The sequence below is a fragment of the Mastigoproctus giganteus genome, unplaced genomic scaffold (assembly GCF_048544385.1).
Source record: "Mastigoproctus giganteus isolate SK-2022 unplaced genomic scaffold, ASM4854438v1 scaffold_16, whole genome shotgun sequence".
Taxonomy (NCBI): domain Eukaryota; kingdom Metazoa; phylum Arthropoda; class Arachnida; order Uropygi; family Thelyphonidae; genus Mastigoproctus; species Mastigoproctus giganteus.
The window spans coordinates 1,466,237-1,493,811 of NW_028328293.1; the positions used below are offsets into that span (position 1 = coordinate 1,466,237).

The 27,575-nt window shown below is 39.1% G+C and overlaps 1 protein-coding gene across 3 annotated transcripts in view; it reads left to right on the top strand.

Annotated features, from left to right (window-relative positions):
* The window catches only part of LOC150074890 (uncharacterized), a 618,385-nt gene that overhangs the window by 77,955 nt on the left and 512,855 nt on the right, over positions 1 to 27,575 (top strand). For 2 of the 3 annotated variants that reach the window (XM_090389408.1, XM_090389412.1), the window contains exon 2: positions 8,215 to 8,364. The exons of the other annotated variant lie outside the window; for it this stretch is intronic. The gene's annotated coding sequence lies outside the window, so the exon portion shown is untranslated. The remainder of the gene's footprint in view (positions 1 to 8,214; positions 8,365 to 27,575) is intronic. 3 annotated transcript variants of the gene reach the window in all.

Consider the following 27,575-nt stretch of genomic DNA (forward strand, 5'->3'; position numbering starts at 1 on the left):
TGAGAAATACCCCACCCCACCCCAGATATGTATTCATTGACCGAAAACAAGAAAACATATTTGCTCGCCGAGCTCCAACAGGATTACGTACAACTTCGAAAATACGAAAAAAAGAGAAGAATCCTCTTTGAAAGCGAACAAACATGATTTGTAGAGTGTAGCGGTAATAAGTCTAGACGAAGCGTCAAAGTAGCTTCCGTTCCATCATCACAAGATTGATCACCGCAGCCAAAGAAAGCGTAGACAAATATAAAAGGATTGCGAATCCTAACATACTTTAACTATAGGGAAATTCTTTATACAGACGTTATTCTTTATACGACTGAGATTGTTCTATTACTCTTAGTGCCAGTTGGGTTGCATAATGGGGTTTATTTCGTCTCTTTCCTCGATTTTAAAGGAAACATTACTTGCTCGATAAATAACAAATTCGCAGGATTTTACTGCAGATAGACAGTTCCTTTTATCCCGTTTCATAAGCTTTCTTTTCAATGGCGTTGTTATTTGGACAAGTCCTCGAGTTGGAAATAAAAATTCCACGTTTTTCTTTATGTTGCATGTAATGTACCTGGTACACGGCGATTACTTGAGACCTTAAGTCATCCGCATCCTCCCATTACTTACGCTGGTGGAAAAACGACCCTTTCTCGTGGATATTCCCCGTTTTCTGCTTTGGGGCAGTTCATTGACAGACCACCCCCGAGTTAAGTTGGTGTCGGTGTCTGAAATATCTCAATCGTTCTCAGAAAACGAGAAAATTGAGGAAAGGGCGTCAAGATTCGATCTTGTCACTGTCATGTGACCACATGAATTCGAGGAAAAAAATCAACGTTGATTCTCAAAACACAAAAGCCATACGAATCTTACAAATCGGTTATATATTATAAAAAAATTACATACATCACAGGCTATAATAATAAGTTATTATAATACATGTATAATTATTAACGGTATTTCGCCATGAAAGACGCGATTCAATATGTGTATCATCAGGAGACTGAACTATCATCATCAGGACATCATCTCATGTCCACCAATGAAAGAACAGTCATTGTTCATTGTATTCCCTACCAATAAAAACTATGATGTGACATTTCGTGCCCTAAGGTCATTACACTGTTATCTATTGATAATGGGTCGAAATAAACATGATTCTGGAGAATAAGGGATCCTATGTAATCTTCAAAATTCGCCAACAGTTTCCCATACGTTTAGGTAATGAAGCATCGAAGAGTATAGATTCCGAAAAAGTTTTACTTTTTTAAATTTGTATTTGCGGAATGCTGTCTGTACGGCAAGCGTGACCATGCATTTGTCCACTTGAGTACCTAAGGATTCCAGTCTCCTAAAATTTCTTGGCGAAACTACTGTCCAAATTTCGGCCGCACATAATACTGCTGTGAAGAAAGTATGTCCTCGTTCCAGCACAAAACAGCCTCAGAGTCACAAGCATTTTGCAGAGGTCTAATCTGATGTCCCAAAATGCTTTAATGCTTTTAATTTTTAGTGTTATGTACTTTGGACGAAAATATGGGATTTAATCTGATTCACAAGAATGAAAGATGCTGCAGAGATTTTTCCAGGTGCTCTAAAAATGACATAAGGTATTGAACTTTTGGGGTGGGGGAATCAAAGAGAACCCAAAATGTAATACTTGGATTTCCACTAAATATTGCTTATTGAACTAAAAACACAAAGTCGTTTAGTTAGGATTTATTTTTTTTGAAGGAATTTGTTTATTTAAGTTTTATGGTATTGTTAGAATTCTAACTGCGTAAAATTTTCGGAGTTAGTCAATTAAAACACGAGACCATCCACATTAATGCATAATGTATGTGATCTGGTCTATTAGCAAAATTTGTTCATACAGAATCGTGCAGATGCATTTTTCTCAGCATTTCAAAAGTAATGAGACATGGAAATGAATCTGAAATTTGTAGCAATCGTGGGCGCCGACATTGGGTGATTGCTACAATTCTAAAAATTGGAAGTAATGTATGTCTTTAAAAGGTACAATAGAATCATAGCCTTGGTTAGTCGCTCGTGAAAGATGAGACCATTTTGAGCCGAAACAGTTAGTATTTGAGAGTGGATCTCTTTGGTAGAGAATTATGGACGTTTATTAAAAATACAGTTTTCTTCTGCCACTTCTTTTTGCGAGGGCGTAAATGCTTTTTATTCTTCCTTTTGTACCATTCGCAACAGTGAACGTATACGACTGTTCTAGACGATTCAGGGAGAATCAGTGTCACAAGTTTGTTCAATGCCATCTTGGAAAAACATTTTCATTACCTTCGTTGTAAAGTTCATGTGCGAAACATTCAAGGAGATGCTTTCCGTAATGTCGTTGACATAAACGTTAAATAAAACGAAATAAGGTCACGAGTAATGTCTCTTTTATTAGCCTATTTATTCTAACTCTTCAAGATCACTTCCTGGAACCAACTGACTTGGCACCGAGCTGAAATCAATAAATAAATTTATGGAAATCGACCCCTGACCCGCCGTTTACAACAAGCAAGCTCGTAAATTATTAATATGTTGCCTTCCTCCGCGAGATTTTGAACGTCAAAGCCTTGTTCTAGAGGCGGTGTAATTATTGTAATTTTTGCTACTTTAGCCAGTAGCCCTTTGGATGAACGTCATCAGACATTTTCGTAAGGGGTTGGGACGTACTAAAATCCGGGAGAGATCTCTTTCTTTCCCTGACGATGCCTATTGTCTTATATGTTGTTAGTAGTTTAGAATGGTCTTCATCTTGCCGACAATTGCACTTCAGAAATCTTATCTTATCATGCTTGTTTTTTCATTTTGTTGCTTTGTGTAAAACGATTGTTTTGTCGGGCACTTTATTAAAAAATATATAGTAGTCGATCATAATAAGAAATATCGCGATAATAAGCAAAACTATGATCAAAACGCACTACATCAGCAGCTGAAACTCGCTGAATGTGCCAAATGTGTGTGTGTGTGAGCAATAATGTAAAAGTTTGAGGGAAACATTATGGGCCATCATTAATTTCTAACGTCCAATTATACCCTCAGATTTGAAACGAAGCTCTTTCTTCACTAATGCGCATTCGCAGGAGGGTGGCGCTTTTGTAGGCGACGTGTATATCTTATTTGAAAGTTCAGCGGTGAGTTCGTTCGTACGAGCTTATCAAATCTTGCCAATACTTGGGGTTGCCCAGAGGAGAAAATGCGCACACAAAAGAGGGCTCCACATAAACGATGGGCCCTTTTGTTGTAGCGGAACAGGCTCGCCTTCCACTCCCACTTCTAATGACAGTTTCCCTCCGTCAAGGGCCTTCGGGCAATTCTGGTGATACTTTCATATCAAGTTTTTTACGCGTTGAAATTTGATTTAGAACAAGACCAGATCCTTTTCATCCCCGTCTTCCCAGCAGAGTTAATCTTTCAGATCATTATTGTATTTTAAAAATGCTTTGATAGCGCACTTGTAAAATGTGGTGAGAAAGCATATTGGAGATGCAATAGTCTTTAAATTGTGGGTTTTGTTTCCCGCAAACTTCAAACGAAGAGTCCTTAAAAATATGCATTCTAAAGGCCTTTTCAGACTGGTAATTTAAGCCATAATACGGGTTTACTGTTTACGGGTAACTGGCAAAATGTCAGGCATTGGCTCTAATCTAAGCAGACGTCAACTTAATCCCACGAATCCTCCGGTAATCCTCTGAATTACTACGAAAAGACCAAGGGCAGAACGGCGTATAAGCAATCGAATTTGAGCTGGATTTTCACAGAGAAACTGTTCCGAGCTCTGGACTCGAAGACTGGGATGAGGTTTGGGATGCAAAAGTTGATTCGAACAGAAAGGCAAGGCTTTAAGCAACCTCGATTCACGTTTCTCCGAAGAAAACACACGTACCAAGTTGCACGGAACACCGCTAAACCTGTTAGTAACCCTGCTGATAAATTTCGGAGATATTTTCGCCTTCAGTAATGAAGGGAGGTCAGGAGAGAAGGAAATGCCTCGTAACGATAACCCTCTGACCCCAGCAAACTAGTTACTTATTAAGTAAAGTGGAGAGTTACAGTAGGTAAGAATAATCCTTCACTCGGGCTTGTTGAATAAGACATTCCACAATGGTGGCAAATCTAAGGGCGTTCGGTGTTTAAGACGACATCTTGTCGACACAGCTTTTCCGAAGTTTTTTTCCATAGCATCGTTGGCGAAGAAGTAATTACTTTTTAATTAAATATAAACGTCACAGCAGAAGGCCAGGCTTCTCATTTCAGTTAATTTAGTTTTTAATTAAGAAAACGTAACGCTGATGAGCGACAAGAATGCTCAACTCCTTGAGACTCTGGGGCTGTTTTGTGCTGGAACGAGAAGGACATACATCAGAAAGTTCTTGCATTGGCTGTTTTTGAAGACTCGCACTAATAAGTAGGTTTCTGACCCATTCCTAAGTAAGTTGGCTCAAATAATGCTGGACAGGTGGCATTCTCCATCCTTTTACCTCTTCCTACAAACGGAAATGATCTATTAGAGTAAATATTCCATCCATCGATATCTATAATTAAGGAAGTAAGGTCCTGTCTTGCCTTGTTCATTGTAAAAGTGGAGAATTAAGTTTGCTTATTTTAAGAATTGTAAATAAACTTAAAATCAGTTGACTATAAAAATAAGTACAGGCTTCCTCGATCCACTAATTTAAACAATAAATCAAAATTTAATTCCTTTAACTCATTGTATTAATATATTTGAGACAGTTATTAATACAGATGCTTAATCTGTCTGGATTGGGATTATCGTTTCTTTTATTCCCTGTGAAGAAAACAAAATGTCTGTTTTTAACGTGTTTATGGCGAAGTTTGCGCGGACAGATGTATCAAAGTAGTTCTATAATGAGCGTGCATGGACTTTCTCCTCTCAGTCATTACAACCCCGTCTCCAAAGGCCATGAAGGCGGGACAGTAAGCCTAGGGTCTGGTAGCAAGGCGGGCGCGGTGGAGGGAAGGGAGGGGGAAGCTACTGCAAGTTCCCAGTGTTAGCATCCGCACTGAGGGATGGCTAAAAGCACCTTGCCGTGACACCAAAAGATAATGAAAGACACACATCTGGAGGAAAAGACCAGAAACCAAAGGCAGATGATGTCAGTAGCTCGATGCACCAACCGTCTGTTTATCATTAGGAATGAGTGTTCCCATAGATTGATGCTTTTATTATTTGAGAAAAAAAAACAACTTTGAAACTTATTATTATTCTAATTAAATAAATCTTTATTTGTCCTACCAAATTTAAAATATAGGTGTACATTGGTAGGCGACAAATTCCCTTCACATATATTCTTGCCTCATTGCTTTGGTGGCTTATTTATTCGATCTTAGAAACTCGTTCAAAATTATCTGAAATATTTTATTAATTTTTCTCGCTGTCATTGGCACAGCTCGAACACCAGTTTACAAATTCAGCAGCCTTTTCAGAAGTACTCCAGCAAACTTTTTTTTAAACTGGATCTTATTATTTACTTTGTTCCGCAGTGCAGCTTAAGGTTTTATAATTACAATATTTACCTTTCAGATCTGTCCTCCATAATAAAAAAAAAACTGTAAAGATCGCATAGTGTGAATAGAATTTTCTTCAAATAAACCTTTCGGTAGTTTATATTACTGATTCTTTTATATCGTTGAATTTCATTGGTTACATAATTTTACTTGCAAAGTTCTTTAAAATACTTCCGATTTACGATGATAGAATATAAATTGTGCTTGTGCAGCGCATTCGGATGGAAATTTGCAAGTAAATTTAGGGCAGAGTCTTATTTTGTACAATAATGAGCGAATTGAGTTTTGCTATTAAATGCATCGATTAAATTCACCGTGAAGACCTTCACTACGAGTTGCCTCAGTAATGCATTACTCTAAATAAAAAAAAAAACACTGCTCCAGTGAAGAAGTATGTTGTTTAAAGTGCATGTCATTACTCATACCACGATTTTAATTTCGGGATAAAAAAAAGTCTTGAAATATCATAAAAAGGGCTTCTGATAGACAGTTGAAGACAGAGAGATAGAGAAAACGCGGAAAACAGAAAAGACCAAAGCCAAAAATCTTACAATCTCAGTTTTTCTCCTGACCGGTCTCTTATTACAGTTTCGTCTGTTGCTGGGGTCTCATCGGTGGGTAAGTAGACACCGTGAAGACCTCAACATATGCACAATATGTGAAATATAAGATGGTATGACATTGGACTGCCGAGCCGATTGTCGTCCTCAAAATGTCCTCAGTAGAGCTACAGAGCCGCGTTAGGACTGAATATAAGTCCAGTGTTAACGATAAAGATTTCATCGAAGAAAAAAGAAATGTTCAAAAAAGAATTATTAACAAGAGCTTGTTTTTTAAAAATTAAATTTAAAAAATGTTGATATTTTCGGTGCGCAACATTTTAATGGTTTTAAAAATATTGATGACTCAAATCTGGTTTTCTGTTTCACTCTTGGCGTTAATTTTCTTCTAAACAGCTACTTATTCTGTACAAATCTCAGGTCTGCCCTACCGTGGGATATTGTTCCTACATCTGGGGTGGTGTCCCCCAAAACCTCTCAAGTTTCCAGACTCCGTTCAAAAGACGGTAGTCTTTTACTAAGTCTCTCTACTCTCCCTCTCAGAGACGTTCAGTTTCTGCTACATTCCTTTTCTATAGATACGTCTATGGACAATATTCTCCCGAACTGGCATTTGTAATTCCATCGCTCTCTTCCAGAGCAGTCAACATCCATTCATTGTCCAACTCCAAAATCACAGAATCAACTTTTTCTCTCCCCTCGTTTATCCCATCTTTTTTTTTTTTGGCTGATCCCCCCGCGTAATATTAATTTTAATTAACCAAAAAATCGACTTTGATCTCACTGATGGCACCGGGGGATGCGTCTACATCCCAGTATCAGCCATGCTCGTCTCGGTATTAATAAAAATCTTCTCACTCGAGTTTGATCAACAAAGATGTGAAAACATCTTTGGCAGCACCTACTACAAATTCGAACTGAAGCAAAACTTACTCCACCGAATCAACGTTGGTGATTGCATTAGCGTCATTTAAGAAGTGACGTCATTTATGAAATAACGGCATTTCCGTCTCGCATTTTCGTTACCGTTTGGTTTTCTTTCAGTTCGAAAATATAGTAGGTGCCACCACAGATGTTTTCACATTTTAGTTGATCAAACTCCATAGAGTAAGCAGCGGGCTCACGCACGCTACACGCGTTTTTTCTATTTACTGTTTTTTTTTTTTTTTTAACTCTGAGTAAAATGACAATAAAATCTTCGTCACGGTACGTCTGTCCCTTTCGGCAATTCCTTACAGTTACTTTTCCGTCGTGTTATAAGACGAAATCCTGGGACATCTGTCGTTGACAGGAAGAACGTCATTGAGGATTTTTTTTTACCCAGTACCGAGTTAGACGGTTTCAGGCAGGTGGAGTTAATGATTTCCTCACCAAGAAAGCCCGAATTTCCATCTCGTAAAACAGGAGGAAAAATTAACATTCAGATCTCAAACACAATGCAGCTGAATAAACAAATGAACCGATTTCAGGAATCGTTTTCCTTCCCTTTTTTGGAACTCCACGCTGACTTGTCATTCAAATCGTGCAGTGAGTTGATTCCAGGTGTTCCATAGGTACAGGTGGATGTGCCTCCAGAGTGCACGCAGGTGGTTGTCGTTCATCTCCCTCTATTCATCGGTTGCCATTCTTAATAGCTCATGAAAGTAAACCAATCCGACAATAAATCAGCAATCGCTCTTGTAGATGAACTATCTGTGGCCATGCACGCGAAGCTTCTCATTTTGCAGTTAACACAATTCCATCTCTCTCTCCCGATGCCATTCACTGTACCGAAGGTTAGTTCTTTCTACGTCCACCGAATGGTGGCAGCGCTGTTAGTACTTCTCTGCTTCCGGTGTCAGGGAATCGGCGACGTTCTCTTTTAATTGTAACCAGTTAATTAACTGGCATCCTCTCGGAAATTCAGGAATACGCGAAAAAAAAGATGCCGCGGTGCATTTTATCATTTGTTAGATTAAAATATGCGCGGAGAAAGAAAGAATAAAAGGAAAAAAAAAAAGGAATTGACTTCTTGTAAGAATAGCAATTTGAGATGTTACTTTGAATAAAAGACGCGAAGTAATTAGAAATCTTTGTCATTTTACAAATACGCTTGACTGTTATTGTTTTCTCTGTTTTTCAGTAAACGCTGAGCAGTCTCAGTGGAGAGAGAGAGAGAGACAGAGAGAGAGAAAGGAGTCCATCGCCCGTTGTTTCGCTCAGCACGTAACAACCTGTTCTTTGTAGCCCGCAGCAAGAGTCGTAAAAGATCGACATCTACGTAAGCAGTAAGGTAAGACAATTTTCTGAGAGAGAGAGAGAGAGAGAGAGAGAGAAAGAGAGAGAGAGGATAGTTAATTGTAAGTCTCGGTGATTGTGAGGAAATAATGAAAGAGGAATTTGCGCAGAAGGACGAAACGGCAATATAGTGAGCGCCATTGCACCTGGTGATGGAGTAAAGTTTTTTCTTCTTCGCACAATACTTTGCCGTCACAGTGGTTCCACTTCCGCAATCTGCGTTGGTGTCGCCAGCCACGATAACGTAATTTATTGCCTTTGTTCGCCCAGAAGGTACTCACTGAAACAAACCCAAGAACTAATTAACAACTAATTGCTTTGTTAAATACGGCGCACCTTTTTTTTCTTTTCTTTAAAGCTGAACTGGCAGGTCGAAGGGCGGGGGTAAATTGAGATTCAGTCGAGGTGACTGACGGGACTGCGAAGGCAACCTTTGTTGAACGTCATTGAGGGAGTGGATTACCCAGTGTTTACATATTCAATTGACCTATTCAAAGGGTGACTCAACTAGTGTTTTTTTTTAGGGGGGAGCGAGGGTGGCACTGTAATCGAAAAGAAAACCGAGGCCATCCTTGCCTTTATGTGTTTTTTTATCTTTAGCCGGCGCCACCAGGAGTTTGCGCCTTAGGCATGCACCCACTCGTATTAGTTAAACCTTCCCTCCCTATTCAGGAAGGTGTGTCGCTGCTTGCAGGAGACATTAATATGAAGGATGAGTTCCATTCACCAAAATATTAGAAGAGTGGTAATTTTTAAGCGCCTAAATTCACGTACACGAAATTCTGCACAAAGTTTCCTCCTCGACATTGAATTTTATCTTCGGAAATAAATTACGTTCGATGTAATCTCTTTAATGGGTAATCGCATCCTGTAGCGGTGGGGAGGGGGTTATTTCGCACTGCGGGGCACTCTGGAGTAGAACTCACTTTTAACGCCTGCCTTTGATTTCCATAAGAATAGACGCATTGATCGGCAGAAGCAGACCAGGATTTATCAAACCGACGCAGGCGAGAGAAAATTTGAAGGAACAGAAATTAAAAAGTACGATTCAGAATCCACAAACATCAACCCTATTTTTTAAAATGTTATTTTGACAAAAAAAAAATCGGTATTTTTTAGTTCATTTTGATGTGCAGCAAAACAAAATATATTCCTTAAAGTTTTTTTGTTGATTTTGTGAAATAAAATTCTTTTGGAACCGACAATCTTTATCCTCGTGAGCAGCTTTTATTAGGAGAAGAACAGAATTCGATTTAATTTGCCCAGAACCGACCTTGTCCACGGAAAGTATTCTTTGGATTCGAAACCGAAGCAGTTTTCATTTGAATTTCTGTTAACCAACTCGCTCTGCTGTTCGAAATGTTTTTGTTTTGTTTTGGTTACCATCAATCATCCAATTATAACGTTCGAGAGAGCTATGAAACAACTTTTGCACACGTTTTCAAAAAGCGTATTGCACTTAACCTTCCAGATTAACTACAATACGCTTAACCTTTCAAGGTACAGCTAAGGTACGCTAGGTTAAGTGCAATAGTTTATAATAGATTTGGCGTTTGACGAATTTCTTGTTAAAAAAAAAAAAAGATTGAAAACATCATTGTACAGTAATAGTTCGAAAGGTATTTTAATGCACGCAGATCCAGTTCTGTGGTTACTATGAGAACGTAACGAATTGTAAACATATAAGCTAACTACGACGAGATATTCTCGTGGTCCACGGTAGCACAGTTGTAGCGTGCTTGTTTGCCGAGTGGAAGGATCTGGGTTCGAACCCGGTAGAAGGTATTTAGGAAGATTTCCTGCCTTCTTTCACTCGGTACTGAGTTGTCGATCTCAGGCCGTGGAGTGAGGTTTTCCCCGGGTACTCCGGTTTCCCCTCACAGACCCAAAATCGACCGAAGTACATACACGAGGACAGACCACGACACTCGCGTTTCTTGAAATTTCAATGCCCCGTTTTGGGGTGTTGAACTTTCAAGGTACAGCTAAGGAACTACCCCACGCCGGCAAGGTAGCGCCTTGCTTCCCTCGTATTTAAATTTAGCTTGAAGACCACAACTTGTTTGCTTTAATGCATTGACTGTTCAAATATTGCTTCCTTTGGAAGTCGATAGAATGGCTCCATCTTTTGGCAGAGTGCAGATATAAACAACCCATAATCCCCCTGTCGAGAAAAAAAAAAAAAAAGCTCGTGTAGAACTGACACGAGGTCAGTGTCGTTCTGAAATGCAATTTGCGAGTAGTTGGACTGATTTTTATTTTGTACTGTTCCTCTGAGATGTTCAGCTTATAAAATAATGAAATTTGTTTTATTCAACACAGCAAATAAAAAAGTGACTCTGGGTTCAGTTTTAATTTTTGAATTTCGTGTTAAAAGTTCTTTATTTCTCGTTTATTATTCCAAATCACAGAATAAATGACAATTGGTTAGGCACTGATCTGATGAAACATGGTGTTATTTAACAGTCTGGCTTACCATTTTGATGAACTTATCCCGAAGAACCAAAGGCGAGTAGATTGAAGTTCACTTTGAGAACGTTCCATATTTCTACTAATTCTGAAAATTTGGGAAACCAGACGTTGAAGTTTAAACCAATGGCGAATGTGCAGTGCATATTCCAAGATTGAACCTGGAATATGAAATGCTCACATTTTTCCCTGCTGATTTGGAATAATAAACTGGAAATAATCTGTCTGCAATTTGTGAACGTCCCATGATTCTACTCATTCTGTTAGTTTGGGAAACCAGACGTTAAAGTTTAGACTGACGTTAGCCACTGTAAATCTGCAATGCTGAAGTGATGGTTGTGAAATAACTGCAACGCTGAAGTGATGGTTGTGAAATAACTGCAACGTGAGTAATTTTTAATGTTAATTCGAATTATCTTAATATAATTCTTTATATAGCGTGCTGTTAGTTACTCTAGACTACTTTTCGGGTTCAACCAGATTACTTCTAAAAGAACAATTCACTTGAGTGGACTTGCCGTAAGTTTATTACTTTTTACTTGTATTTTGCATGATGCATTGAACGCAATCGGCCATTTTTTTTGAACTTCCCTTCAATTTCATTTAATGATATTTGTCCTGTTTTTATGAAAAGAAATACGATATTTCGTATGAAAACAGGAATGCGGAAATGCTTAATGGGCGAGGATATTTACAGCCTTACCAACGAAAACATTCTTCGGGTTCGAAATTCATACGTGTTTTGAGTTTCGACTCGGTCACAATATCGTAGTTTGTTTTGGCTACTCCATCTTTCTCCTTTAAAATTGGCCTCACAAATTGTTGCTCTTGCTAAAGCTTTACACTAGAGCTATAAAAAAATTACCGTACGTTGGTTGGCAAAAGCCTCGGCTATTGCACGTGGCAACCAGCAAACTAAGTTTTCTGAAAGTTCCTCCGTATCGTGTCTATATTTCAAATGAAAATCTCTGTTTACTAAGAAACCGTACTTCGCTCTATTTTAAATGCGTGCCATTTTCCAGAAGGGTTTCTGGTCTTTTATTGTCTCTGAAATTACCTTCTCTTATTATTTTCTCAAAAATTAGTAAGAAATGTTGAATATTTTTTATAGAAATTACCATGTTCGAGCATATAGATCGATTTTTTTTGCCTTAAATTTCTACCTAGTCATTTTTGTCGTATTAGTCGACCTTTCCCTCCCCCATTTCTTAACAGTTATTTCTTTTTTGAACTAATGGTGCTACTACGGGTAGATAAGTAAAAAGAGAGAAAATAAGAATAGTGACAGATGTACCATTCGTAGACAGATTTACGAAATAAGTCCAACCAGGAAACTTCACCCTGTTTTGAAAACAACAGTTAAACTTGGATATTTACGACGGTGTTCAAGAGAAACGAGCCTTTGACAATTCAAAGTCATGAAATAGTAAGCTGGGGGGAAGGTTTCACGTCTTCGAAGAATTGAGAAATATGGAACTGAGTCGTCGCATGGTGTATCTTGACGAATCACAAGTTAAAACATATGCTGGCAGCCCTCTTAAAAATACAGAATTTACTGCCCAATTCTGTTTTCGTAAGGGACAACGCAAGCTATCAGGGTGTGTGCAATCAGTAAAAAACCTACAAAGTTACAGCCATTTAAATCAAAATATAAAATAGATAGGATAATTTCAGTCTGTGGACATAAACATTTATGGATGCCACCATATCATGCCCGCTTATCCTTGAATTAGTGTGGGGTTATATAAAGAACAGGTGATTGTAATGCTGCTATCGTGTCGTGAAAACTGAGGATACATACTGGAGCGCCGATGTTCTTCTTGATAATATTATTGCCCCAAATAGTAATTCAAGTGATAAAGCGTTAAGTGGTAAAAATAAAAAAATTAGTTACAGTCAGAATAAGAAAGTCTTTTTTCTTTTTTTTCTAGTATCGTTTTTGTGGTTGTCTGAAGGCGAATAAATAGTTTGTGTGTATATAATTAAAATATTAATTTTCGATGGAAATATTTATGTTACCATGCTTCTTCCAATGCCTACTGAACACCCCTAAAATTTCAGTGTACCATTGTCGTACAGCACGAGTTCTTTTCTAAGTGGTCAAGCTATAGATGGATTAGAGTTATTTTTAATTTGAATTTTCCAAGTGAATCTAGTTAAACAAAGATACAATCTCTGTTTCTGGTTAATATAGATCCGGCCTTGGCAACCGCACGCTGTTGGGATGAATTTTGCCAGCGAGAGCGTTCCTTGGTACTCCCCCCCCCTCCCCCCAGATGATTCTGTTCTATGGGGTGGAATTTAATATTGAATTTTTTTATACATAAATTGATTCATTAATTCCAGAGTTTGTTTTTATTATTGAGCTGAACCCACCAAAGCTTGTTTTTTTTTTTTTTTTTTTTTGACACCTGCATAAAATACACTTCACTGCTAGTGGAAGTATGAGGACAAAGTTTTTGGTTTAGCCTCATAATAGAATAGATAGTTATCACGATTCGTAGCAGCAGAAGGACCATGATCTGGTCATCGATAAATGGATCCATTTAGGGCCGCATTAAGGTTTTTTTATTTACTTAGTGCTGATCAAACTGGCACTGATTTTAGTGTGTGCAGTCCAAAAGATGGATTCCGTAGATCCGGTACATTTCGACTAGGTTTTTAACGCTGGGACTCCTATGGCTCAGTCCAATTCAGCCTACTGCATTACGCGCAAGTGGCTCAATCAATATGAACCAGACAAGTGCAGTATGCGGTTGAAACGTTGGATAATTCTGAAAGGGTAGAGGGATAACGCTCCTGAATGTTTTTCGAATTGTTTGGTTATTTATTACATCACTGGAAAATGGTCATGTCGACCCGAAACCAAAAAGTCTGTCACGCTATTATGTCCAAGAACAAGGGTCCTGGATGTTTAATCAAAGGCATAATTTTTGTTACAGAACTGTGGGAAATCATAAACTTTTCTATTTCACCAGTTACTCTGCTGAAAAGTGCTTTACCATCCTTTGAATCATCACCTTGAGACTTTCATGTTTTTGGGAAACTGAGAAGTGATTTTGCAAGGAGTGGATTTCGGCCGGACAATGAAATGGAGGATGCCCAACAATTACAAGTATTTTATAACTTGAGCAAAAAATTTGATGGTCAAGTGACCAAAAAACTATATAAATTACTTTTAGAAACGTTTCTATAGAACTACTCAAATAAATCTTATTTTCATTTAAATCACTCCTGTACTGTGCCTCGATTGTATTTACAATTAAAGTAATATCAAAAAAATTTTGCAAGTGAGCAATCGTTCTTCTCTTGCGTACTTTTATTGCCCAATTCAAAAACATTTGCCTTTGATTTTCTCTGAATGTATTAGCTGTGCGTTGACCGCACTAGCCTGAGGGCAGTTGCACACCTCAGGATTCGATATACGTTCTCGTATTCCAATATATCAACGTCCGCTGTATGCTGGACGTTGATAGATCACATCAAAGAAATCTAATAACTAATTGCGTCCTATGATCATTTATGTATCGATGTGATCTGACTGGAAAGGGTTGGTGAGTCTGCTAATTCCATTTCCGAACTATTGCAATTAGCCCATCCGATAACTTCACTCGTACTCCTTTTGAGCCGAACGTTGGTGATACATTTATATTATTAAAGACCATTGTCCCGATAAGTCAGCGTGTACTCAAACTGCAAAAGGTACGCAGTATGGTTTAATTACGTTTTCTGCTCTAAATAAATTACACGGTGCACGACATTGTGCGATAGTTATTGTTTTGTTGGTCTCGCGTCCCTCCCACAAGGTATTAAACCGTGCACTATTATTACGAGAACAAAGAGTTACTTAAGACATTTTACTTATCTTTCTTCTGTGTTCTTAACAGCGTCGACTGTACCCAATTATTCTGCCTGATTGCCATAAGCGGATTACACTGCAGGCGCTATCGCCAGTGAAATTTAAAAGATTATGTTCTTGGCGCAGGTATTACTGGTGGCCTTCGATGAATTCTTTTTGTTTTGACTTCGTTCTCTGTGTCGGATTTTAATCGAAAAGTTCTAAAAGCGTTACGCCTGTTTCGGTGCCAAGCAGTTGTTTTTTCTTCTTCTCCCACTTGTGTTAACAATCACGTGATTATTGATGATAAAATGTTGTTAACCGTTAATCAAGTTACCGTTGGTGATCTGAGAGAAATGAGTTAATGTAGTGATGGCAGCAAAGTTGCGTATCCTTGGTGATGCAGGTTTGTGTAATGATTTTCGTTACCACAGCACGTTAAGCAGCTAATTAGCAGTTCAGTACGATCACATTTCTGTTAGTTAATTAAATGATAAACGTGACACGATATAATGAGCTTCCCATTATACTGAGAATTAGCATTTGATTCTAATTAGCCTTTTCGTTCTGCAGAGAGGGCTTCGCTATCGCAACCCTTCTTCGCAGACAAATCGAAGATTTCTTGTTTAGTGCAGTCTGTTGCAGTCAGCGATCTCAGACGGAGCGTGACTTTGAGATTTGTGACGCAACAAACAACCCACAGGGAAAAGCGAGTTTACACAATTGGTTAAATAAGAACCCCGTCTATTTGGGAGGCAGGAGTATCTCGCTCTGCTCTCCACGACTGAGCAACCATGAGATTGATTTTTTTCGGGCCTGTTTCGCTGACCCTAAAGTCAGTTTTGCGTGTCTTGTGGCTGTAGCCTCCGGCATCGACAGAAACCAATAAATATAGACCAAGTTCTGCTTCTTTAATCTTCAAAAGATAAAGCTCGGTGTAGCATTTATCTTTCTCCAAATTTATCTGAAGAGTGGTGCCCCCGCACGACCAGGCTTTACTTTAAGAAGCGGGTGCCATTTGGGCGCTCAACTTGAAACTTCTGTTCTTCGATAATGCTCTGTGTTTAGAGATGCCAATTCACCGAGTTTTTTACCATCGTTATTCGGGGATTCCAAGAAGCCTGAAAAACTACTGTAATTTAAATTTAAAAAATATATATATTATCCGTGAATATAGTGAAGGTTCGCAAGTTTTTTTTTGTTGAGTATCCTGTTTTCTTGTGAGCTCTACTACCTGGCACCAAATTATCCTTTGATGTAAAGCGGGATGGAATTGAGGCAGTGTTTCTTGATACCGATCCCCAACCCTCAGTGCAAATTCGCTCGATAACAAATGGAAGTAATACGGCAATTATGTCGGTATATCAACATGCAGTCGTCTTAACTAATTTCGAAGTCTTTCTGTTCCTTCACCCATTCTTTTCTTCTACAACTTCTCAAATATCAAACACGAGTTCCTTAAATGCTGATTTCCAGGTAAATTTTCAGTCGTGAGAAGAAAACTTCAACCCTATTTGCTCATCATATATTTTGTTTCTGATTTATAACCAGATTATACATACTACATCGAGAAAAAACTCGATTTTCTTTCTTTTGTGTTTGGAATCGCCATACGAGCCACATAATCGCCATGTTGTTTGTGTCAGCTAAAGGGTGACAGAAAACGAAACCCTCATATAAAATATATGGGATATAAGAAAACTCATCGTGGAAGAGGGCCTAATCAGAATTCATGGACCCGGTACAAACTCACGTTCCAGCGTTATTGGAAGGTTTTATTTTTGCTGCCAAGCTGGTCCCCGAGAAACCATTCCCTTTTTTCCTGCCATAGATGTGTCCCAGTTTCATCCTGCCCGTTCTCATTATGTACCTAACTTATGTGCTTGTATTTTTGCACGCATGGGCCATCATATTTGTGCGCTCTGTCAATATTACGTTGTCCTAACACACACCAGTAATTAATTATTCATTTGAAAAGGGAAGCGTGTGTACAATTAATTTCTCTACTCTGCGCTCGCGACCTGTATTTAAAAGGTTTTATCCTGTGTTCGAGGATAAGCAAGAAGGGCACACGAAGGAGGAAATTATTTATGATTACTATCATTCCTATCCACCAGGGGCATGTAATGCATTTTAATGATCATTCTCCAACTACTGTTCCAATTTGAGGGTGGGGTTAATTTTGTGTCTCAAACGCGTTTCAGCTGAAGACTCTTTTTTGCTTTTGAGCTCTGATAAATGACTCCAATTTTTTGCGACGTCCCATCAATAACCCAATACTGTTAAATCTCTCATGCTGTACAGGAAGCTTAATATTTTAACTATCGATGACTCACGATTGTCCACCTTATCGAGATCCTTTGAAACTACATCTCTCCCAATTTCAAGGCAGCACTGCGTAGGATTTTAAGTGTGCAACTGACAGAAATGGGTGCGGCCTGGAGGAAAACTGTGGTAGCAGATCGAGTGAATTACAGTGGGAAGTAGCCTGTTCGGTGGGGCGGACCAGAGGCAGACGACGGGAAGCCGCGATAGGCGGAGATTCGTTCCGCATGCTGAAAATAAAGTCAGCAGCTTCCATTTCCACAGTGTTGACCCCCCACCCGACCCCACATTACTTTGCGATTGCTGGAGGACTATCGAAGCAGTGGACGTTCAACTTGCACGAACATAAAGTTAAGAATTAGTATTTTTAAAAGGAGGGCCATGGCATGGGTTACTGCCCTCAGGCCAAAAAATAAAACTCTGCCACTTCTATGTGGCAGAGTTTTATTTTTTGGCCTGAGGACATAATTTCTGCGTCACAGTCTTGCTTTGAAGCATTGTTTCTTAAACTTTATTGATATGTGGACCTACTTTAGCTTGAAAAATTTTTCGCAAACCCCCAAACTCAGCAAAATTGTTTCTATGCTGTTAATTTCTTCAGTTTTTAAATTTATATTAGAAATTTCAAATATTATTCGTGGATTTCTCCCAAGGTTGTATAGAATGTTGCATATCGTAATTGGCTTGTTTCTAATTCTCCAGTTTCATTTTCTGCCTACACCAAAGCTCGCAACAATTGTAAAGCAGTTATTAATCAGTCCAAACTAGAGTTTGAACAGGCTAAGAGTACAAAACTTGCTTCTTGCCCTAATGATAGCCGAGCATTCTGGTATCTAGCCAAAGCTATTTGCCGCAAATTTTGCCCACCTTTGCTCCCGCCTCTGTCCAAAGCAGATGGTTCTGTTGTCACTTCAGCCAGCCAAGGATAAAGCTGACCTGCTAGCATCCCATTTTTCTTCCAACTCATGTATTAATGATCTCGGTAAAACACCTCCCTCCATTCCCAACACGCTCTATTCAATGCGTCCTGTGGTCTTCCGTCAAAAGGATGTCAGAAGGATTTTGACGAATCTTGATGCTAAGAAAGCTCCAGGTCCCGATGGTATTTCTCCACTTGTTCTCAAAACCTGTGCTCCTGAACTTACTCCTATTCTTTGCTGCCTTTTTTTCACTTTCTTATTCCAAAGGTGTTTTTCCTTCTGCTTGGAAATTGTATTGTTCCCACATTTGGAGCGGTGCTCCCAAAACCTCTCTCAGGCTTCTTGATTCCATTCAGAAGAGGGCAGTTAGGTTAATTAATGATTCATCTCTAACAGAGTCTCTCCACTCGCTGTCTCATAGACGTACTGTTTCTGCTGCATGCTTCTTCTACAGATACTTCCATGGGCACTGTTCTTCTGAATTAGCTTCTATAATTCCCGCTCTCTCTTTCAAAACAGTCCGAACACGTGCCGCCTCCAGCCAACATCCATTTACTGCCCAACTTGAAACTCACAGAACCAACTTTTCATCTTCCTCGTTTATTCATTCAACTGTCGTTTTCTGTAACAACCTTCCTTTATATGTCTTTCCTGAAAATTAGTCTACAGAAGTTCAAGTCCAATGTCAACAAATATCTTCTTTCGTCTTCTCAACCTCCAACCCAAGCACGGCACTATGGGTTCTAATACCTCTCGTGTTTGGGGTTTTCATAAAAAAGGGGGGGTGGGGGGATCCCCAGAGCAATGAATAACTTATTAGCTTTAAAGATAACCCATTAGAAGTCTACAGTTCTTGAGTGTAGCGCAGAATATTTTTAAACGTGAATTTATTTAAAATAACATCAACAAGTGGACCCTAGCCAGAACTGGCAGATCCGCTATATACATATAGTACATTTGTATCATTATATACAATGATATACATAGTCATTGATGTTAATCAAAATGTCATTAGTGTAATGAACATGCAACATGTCCACAGAGCAAATAACATCACGCAACTAATCAAAAGTATAAATTGTGGCACAAGGAACCACAAGACAGTAGTCTTTGTCTGTCCTAGAAGGACGAAAACCACACCCACTGGAGGTAATTCTATACCAGTGGGTGCTAGTTAATACCATATCCACAGCTGCCCAAGCTGAGTACCAGCTAAAAAAAAAGATGGCAGGTGATATCAGTTTTTAGCGATATCGATAGACATTGCAGGTGTTCGGTTGGTTCCTTGTTGTTGAGATGATGACAGACTCGAGAATAGTGGCTTTCTTTTTGTGAAAACAGCAGAGATTTGTTGTAGAGCTGAGAACGATAGAGAATTTTCAGTCAGTGCCACTTCATTTCCTTCAGAAAAGTTGCTGACAGCAGCTTGTAGTGTAAACCTGTCGTCGTGGTACAGGTTGCAGCGATACAGAATGTGCGCCCAGGTTTCCTCAGCACCACACAAGCTGAGATTTGTGTCAGATAAGCCAAATTGAAATACTGTAGTTTGGAGTTGATGGAGCCGTGCCCAGTAAGTATATACGATGTTTTTAGGCTGGGAGAAAGCCATTGACGGACGTTCTTGTTGAGAGGGTAGGTAACTGCAGGAACAAAAGAGCGGGTGACTTGACCAGTAATACTGGAACCCCATCGCGATTGCCATACATTGATAAGTTCATTTCAAATTCTCCGTTGCTCGTCTTTGATATTAGCAGTTAGATTATATGAGATGCCAAGAATCTCGCCAGGAACTCCCTGCTTTAGACGATAGCATAGTCTTTTGAAGATGACATGCAGGTAAGACTCCAGCAGAGGACACTGTCCTGCAGGCCCGGAGCATGGCAAGCAGCATAATCCGTTGAATGGAGATAAGCTTGGAACGGAGTTTAACATTAACGGCTCTATGGAACCAGACTCCCGAAGCATATGTTGTTTTTGGTACGAATACTGCTGTATAATATAGTAAGAGAGTCTTCCTATTTAGTCCCCAGTCCGATTTGAAAATGCGGATAATTGCTGCAGTGATCTTAATCTTTGAGGCGAGGCGATTAACGTGATAGGCGATGGTTAACCTGTCATCCAAAATTACGCAAAGATGTTTTAATTCAGGTAGGGAAATGCTTACCCTATTCGTAATTTATTCATACTAGACCACTTGATTAGCTCAGAGAGAGTTATATTGGCTGATTGTTCTAGTTGAAGACGCGAAGGCAGAGATATTGTCAGGTTTTTGCATGAGCCAGCTGTCCAAAACTGTTCCAGAAATGATCCCTGGAGGCATCCTCTTGAGATGGTCCTTGAGAGAGACTGCTGTTTCCAGATTACTTGGATGAGTCTAACTTGGAACAGTTGTTGAGAGCGCTCTCCCACCAGAGGGAATCGAAAGCTCCCTCGAAGTCAATGAATATGGCCAGCTCATATTTAGCCCTGGAAACTGATATGTGGTTAACTAAAGACACCAAGTCGTCTTCACAGGATTTTCCCTTTTTGAATTGGGATGAAGACATTAAGTTTTGACCTTCAATTAAATCTGCTACTCTTTGTGCTAACAATCTTTCAAATAGTTTGCCAAAAGCGAGATGGGTCTGTATGCTTTGGAATCAGATTTATTTTTGTCAGGTTTGTGAATAATTTTGATTAAAGCTACCTTCCAGAGATTAGGATAAATCCCCTCAGTAAGATTTTTTGCATTTGTTGTACATAGAAGTATTTCTGGAAAGATTGCAACAAATTTGAGAATTACAGCATTTTCCGCAAGATCTAAACCTGGATATTTTTTTGATTAGGGCTCGGGAAGAATGAAGAGATCCGTTTAATATAACAGTGGTAGGCTGAGTGGCTGTTCCTAATAGATAATTGTTCTGGAGTTTGTGGTGAGATCGTCTAGGGGAAGCAAGCGATCCAGGATGGCATTAACTGAGTCATTCCAGTCATGAGAGTGAAACTTATTTTTGCTAATTTTATACAATAGACCCCAGGGATCAGAATTTCCTGTGGAGTGAACTAAGTATGGCCAAGAGGCAAGTTTTTGTTTTGCCGTTGTATTTACATATTCTTTCCGCTGGCCTTTATAGATATTTTTTAGTCTGGTGACTTCTGGTTTAGGCAAGAACCTTCTCCGTTGAAAGTCTCTGCGTGCTTTGTGTACTTTTTTGCGCAGAGTGGAAAGTTCAGTGACCACCGAGCAATCACCTTTAATGTATCTCTCCTTCCAAATACTACAGGTCCTTCAAAAGATCTTAGAAGATTTTCTATCAAATGGCTTTTATTTATGTCTTCAGTTCGCTAGGATTTTAACGTTGACACTCGTCGCTCTTTTTGAACTAGTTCAATGCCTCAGAATATGCATTCTATGAACAGGCTGCCTTACTTCGTGCTACAGAACACAACGCTAAGAAGAAAATTAGCAAGCATACTAAGTTCCACGGTGGACAGCCGAACAATTGAGAAGACGTCATAACAGCTGTTAGGCTCTTTTCACACCCCCTATTTTCAAACGAAAATTTTTAATCTCAACACTGTTACACCTTTTCACATTAGTTTCGAGCAAAAGGGGTGTCGTCTTCTTTTGTCGAGTGGAAAGACCTGTGTTCAAACCCCGTCCGTGACGCGAATCACTTTTATTGGATTTTTTCACAACGTGGCTGAGTTACTGCCACTTCGGTCTCAGGCGAGGTTTGCACGGTTCTTTTTGTCTCCCAGGAACTGTGGTTTTTGATCCAACAAATCGACTGAGAATACACGCAAGACACTTCACAGCCTTGGTTGCTTTGGCCCTTAATACACACCTAACCAACTAAAGTAATAGTGAGTCCGAATTTCCGAATTACACGCCTTCATTTTCAACTAGATACAAAAGTAGTTTATTTTGTATCGATTTGTTAATATTATTAAAAATTTATTTGGTAATGCAATGGTCGGAAAACGTGGTCAACTACTTTATTTGGAAATGTTTTTAATATATGGTAAGCTTTCAACGTTAGTACTGTAGTGCACAAGTGTACGTTGATTTGGATGTTGAAATTGACCAATATTCCATGGTAGGGTGTCTTGATTCAAGATTTGCATTTTTTAAATTCGTTTAGAAGAAAAGTAACACTAAGAACCAAAAGAAAACCTGGTTCTTTTTAATGCAAAGAAAACAGTATTTAACACATGCTTGTGCCAGGAAAGATTGGAAGTTAGGGTTGTCCCCAGAAAGGTATAAGAAATATATTTCTTAGATTCCTAGAAAAATCTTTCTAGGAATGTAAGTGTCGTTGAAGATGAGTGAGTATGGGAGTAGCAGATTCATATTTGCAAGAAGCAAGAGGACTTGGTTTTAGAATGATTGGTGTTAACCAAGTTTTCTTCTTCTCCCTCACCGGAAATCAGAATTCGTGAACAGTCGAGAAGTTATAGCTGTTTGTACAGAGCAAGGTTTTTCAAACTGGAAAGTGAAATGTGGTGCGCTATCATCAGCAAAACTGGACAATTTCCAATCAATGGAAAGTCATTAATACACAGGAGGAGAAGATTGGGAGAAAGAACAGAATCTTGGAATTACTGTTTTAGGTGAAAAGGTCTAAGACACACTGTGACCTGCTATCACACGCAGTTGCAAAAATCAGAATGTAAAAGATGGTAGCTTCTTTCGACGAACTTTAGCCAAACACTACTGAAAGCCTCAGAAATGTCGAGAGCAACTGCTTCAGTTTCTGCAGACCTTAATGCGTAATGTGTCCAAAGACGACTAACATAAGCCAAGATATCATTGATGAATTGACACTGATGGAATTCACGATCGTTAATCAGGGAAGAATTTCGATATAGTGGGACAATACAGTAATTGGAAGGTACGAATTTGTCATCTCTCTTTGGGAATTGGCTGAACATATTTCCAAGCACCCAATGGTGGTAGGGGGAGACTCTCGATGCAATACTGAAAATAAAGCTGTTAATAAGTCAGCTTTATCTTTAGATGCACTAGAACCATCAGGAGGCAGTCGGTGGAACAGTAATTTTTACAAATCGCAAATTATTTAACATTTCACAATTGTCAGTCTCTTTTGGAAAAATGGGTACCATGTGGCAGTTAGTTAAAGAAATTGAATACGGTTACTTTACAGAAATAGGTATACGGCGCCGGAGGAAAGATCTGATTATAGCGTTCCTGCAGTTTTAAGCATGCAGCTGAAGTGGCTTGGCCCTTTTAGTATCACCCGCTGTGGCTTCTCTACCCCACCCTTTCTGTAGGCTCCTTGGGCGTTTTATGAGTCGGTACATCCCTTGTTACAATACTGCTATGAAAACAACTTCCACGCTTTCTTGGTTGATCAGATTTAAGTGAGAAGCAGAAACCACTTGCTGGAAGGACACAAGCTAGGCAGGCTCTTTCTTACTGCTAAAATAATCATATTTCAGGACTACGAGTGAGCGCGCTCTGTTTTTATTGGTCCAAGAGAGAAAGATTTATAACGTCATCGCCAAACTTTAAGGCATCTCATTCTTCATTTAGTTTGGAGTGGGGGGGGGGATTATCTCCGCTCTCTTCCTGCGTTCCTTTAGCTGAACTTAAAATCGATGTCGTACCTCCGAAAACCAGAGGAGTTGCGAAGCTGTAAACACTGCAGTTGATTCGTCGTTTCTAGAGCGTACTTAAAACAGTGGGCTGTCCACTAACTTATCCTGTTGATTTGGGTAGTGCCACCTAGAAGATTTTATTTAACACTTGTGCAGGAAAAGAGAGGTTTGGATAGCGCGCGTGCTAGTAATCATCGGATTGCTTATTAAAGTTTAAACATCTGCAGATTTTTTTTTATGGTGTTTCAACGTCAGCAATGTTGGACCCAGACTTGCCTCACCAAAGGGAATTTTTGTAAATGAAGGGAAGGAGGAAACAGGGAATTTACATACTTTCAGCGAAGGAAATCAAGCGATGTTTCTTTTAATACGTAGATTTTTATAACGATGTGGGAAGAAATGTAAACACGAATTCGGTGCCACGGTTAAGTCAAAGCATTAAGACATATTTTAGTATTCAAAGTGAAGTTTCTTCTCCACTGATCCACAGTTCAAGTTGCACCAAAAATTAAATGCTCGACAGCTCCATTTTTACGGCGCTAATCTATTCTTGCCTTGTGCTTGGTAACGAAGTCTTTAGAAATTTCAATTTTGCGTGGAGAGATTTTCGCACGAAGATCGAGGCTGCCGATCGAGTTAGTTCGAGGACAAAGAATGTTGTCGGCGGAATCAAAGTCGATCAAGTGTGTTGGGGTTATTGAAAAATAATGGAAATGATTTGGAGTGGAACTTCTCCTACGTGCTGAGGACAGGAAACCTTTGAGTGGCTCTGTTGCCGTTGTAAAGATTTGCAGGCATCCTTCTGCTGATATTATGCAAAAGCACTTTGTTTTGTATTTTATTGGAAAAGAAGCACTTGCCGTGTCATGTTTTCACCACTGCCGTCATACAACAGTTCAAATAGAAATGGCTGTCGTTTGCGTGATTTAAAATTGTCATAATAATACTTTTGCTCGATGCATAATAAAAGCAGAAACATGGATGTTTTTCATGACATAACCAGAGTAACTTCTTGGGATGAGAAACTCTCTCTTAAAAGAAACGTTTGTCTGTTATCGAGGAATAAAGCCTCAGTACCACCACTTGAAGTTTTTAGTTGTAGGAAGAAGGGTATTCCCATTAAAGCAGTAGATTGAATCGAGTTGCAATCTCCTGCAAGTGTGCTCTACAGTGGCATCGTAATTATACGGCACAATTGTTCTAGCGGCATGAAATAGCGGTGGGTCATACATAATAACAACTTCTTAAAGAAAATGCTGCTGTAACATTAAGGGATGATTTGTAGCTTGGAACTGTTTGGATGACGTATACAGTTTAATCATATTTACTGTGGCTTTGACTTAATGAAATGAACAAAAACCATCATTATAAGAAATAAATTTTAGAGATTTTGAGCCTTTCTCTTCCAAAAGTGGGACCTCAAGTTTTCCCCGTCCCTTCCAGCAAAACATTTCTAAGAAACAGATGTAAGATCGAGAGTAGCTTATCTGCTCCTGTTAATTATTGTCTCTCTAATGACATTATAAGTGGTTATATTTTTTGATAACTGGCTCATTATTTTCAACCACAGATTCTGGTAGTGCATCTTTGTATTCCTAGACCTTTCGTTATTTCCACCAGAATGGTTGCTCTCTTCCTATTCGATAGGCATTTGTCCTCTTCCTGTCGCCGACCATCCATGGACCTTAGATGCACTTTACGGTATTAATGAATTTTCTTTTATCCAAGGTAAGTCATCTTTGCTAACTAGACTCGAATAAATCTCCAATTTCCACCCGGCGGTGCAAATTCAATCCCTCTTCCGTTTTCCGCTCCTTTCTGACCTGCAGTGTTCAGTTTATTTTTCGCGGCCCTTGCTTTATCGTGTTTGCAGAGTTCCCCCGCTGGGCATTGTCCCTTTACCCGGAGATAGGTCATTACGTGCCGACCCCATGTTGACATCGTCTTGCCCCTTCCGGCATTGGCAGCTAGTGTGCATTTACCGTACCCTAACTTTCCAAAGCAATGATTTTTGAATAGGATTGGCATTCTCGTCCCATCTGTTTCACCTTTATTCTTTTTGAGTAACAAAATCAACATTTAATTACAGCGCTTGTCTGCTTGGGAAGGCCAGCAGTGCTCAAATATCTTGCAAAATTTATCCAGGGACATATTTCGGCCTCTGGTTGACTGTTCCCCCCACTTTTTATCCACTTCTCATTGTTTATGGGTAAAAGTATGTGGTGGGAAGTATGTAGAAGTATTTAATACGATTTAAGGATCGTATTAACTAGTTTCGCAGTGATTCTGATCTTGTGTAAATGCAAATAAATAAAATAAGAACAGACTAATCTTGTTTGAAGAGAAATTGAAATCTCTAATGCGTGGCATTTCTAAAAGGAAATCTGTATTAGCATTAGAATAGGCAAATGTTTCGAATAAAATTAAATATATTAAGAATTGGCCTTAACGAAAAGGGGTTAGGGACGGGGTCAGCATTGCGGCCCATACATACTTATCAGTTATTTTCATCCCGATATTTATCCAACACTTCAACTACGCACATAAGCTCTCCGATTCCATGAGATTAGGTGGACATTTTTTGCAAAAATTGGTGATAACTTTGGTGTGGTTTTTCATCCAGCAAAAGGACAACCCGACCACAGAATACGCGCATTTACGGATGCAGTGCACCGATGTCCCATAGCTACAGTTATTACCGTTTCAAGATCTTTGATCCGAAGACGATTTCGGGTGTGAAAGCAATCATGAATTCGCATAAAACGTGCACTTTTTGTTGTATGACTTTGTAATTGGAAATTAATTTGTTAAATGTTTTTTATTAGGGAAAAACAAACACTACAGGGGCATCTTTTGCGAGTAACTATTTACTCGTATATATTTGATTGCCTGGATTATTGAAGAAGCTTTGCTATTTATCTTAAATATGAAGAGATGAGATACTTGAGAGATGGAAACTTGTTTATCTTAATTTTACTAGTACAGATTACTGTTTTCCATTTTAAAACTTATCAAAGCAATATAGGGTTATTACAAACTATCGAACTTCGTCTGCTGATAGTAACGTTGTAGATAAAATGAATGGGTATAGTGGTAAGGAAAGATGTCCACAACAGTTTTTTTTGGGAAAAATTACTAATAAGTTTTGTAAGTTATATACATTCTAAAAAAGAACCTAATTAAAGACTGAAATGCAAACGCTGTTTGTCAAGGAAGTCACTGGAAAATTTTCCCAACGAAAAGTATCGGGAAATTGTTTGCCCAAATCCGAACTGCACTCCCTCTTTCGGCAAGTAGTTGGGATTCGGGTTGCATTCGTGCGATGGGATGTCACTGTATAGTGTGATCACGACACAGAGACACATCTTTTCGTATCTTCAACCATTTTCAGGTTTTCTTAATAGAAAAAAAAATTGATTACTTCCGAGAGCACTGCCGTATTGAATAATCGATTTCGATCAGTTCCGTTCTCGAAATGTCGAATTTGTGGACGGAAGTTTCGAGCGAAAATTGAGGTCAAATACTAACATAACAACGTGTTCTTAACTGCGGTTCCTGTAATGTTGGATAGCGCTAGCGATAACCCGCGATACCAGGCTGCACGAAAGAAAATTGCCATCTCTGGTGGGTCATCGACCTTAAATATGAAATTCGTCCCCTTAAAGCGTATTTTAAAGAAGAATCAGCGCGGTTAGAAATGCACGTTAAACGAATGTTATTGCGAGATTCAAAGCGGCCTCCAATTCACCCATTTATGGGTAAGTTCGCCACCGCGCAGCTGCACTTCGGGGGTGGCGTGAATATTATGAAAACGGCACGGACTAAGTATATCGTATTCATCCTACGTTTAGCGTGGGCATAAAAATGTGGGGTGGCCAACAAATAGAATCATAAAACTACTTCCTTTGAACAGGATGAAGTGAAATTATTGCTTTTAACCAGCCAACAACAAACACATATTTTTCCTGTCTGGATTTTTCGCATTGAAGTCAGATGCTGAAAGAACATCACGCATCAGCGCTTGTCCAATAAAATTCGAATCTCGTTATAAGA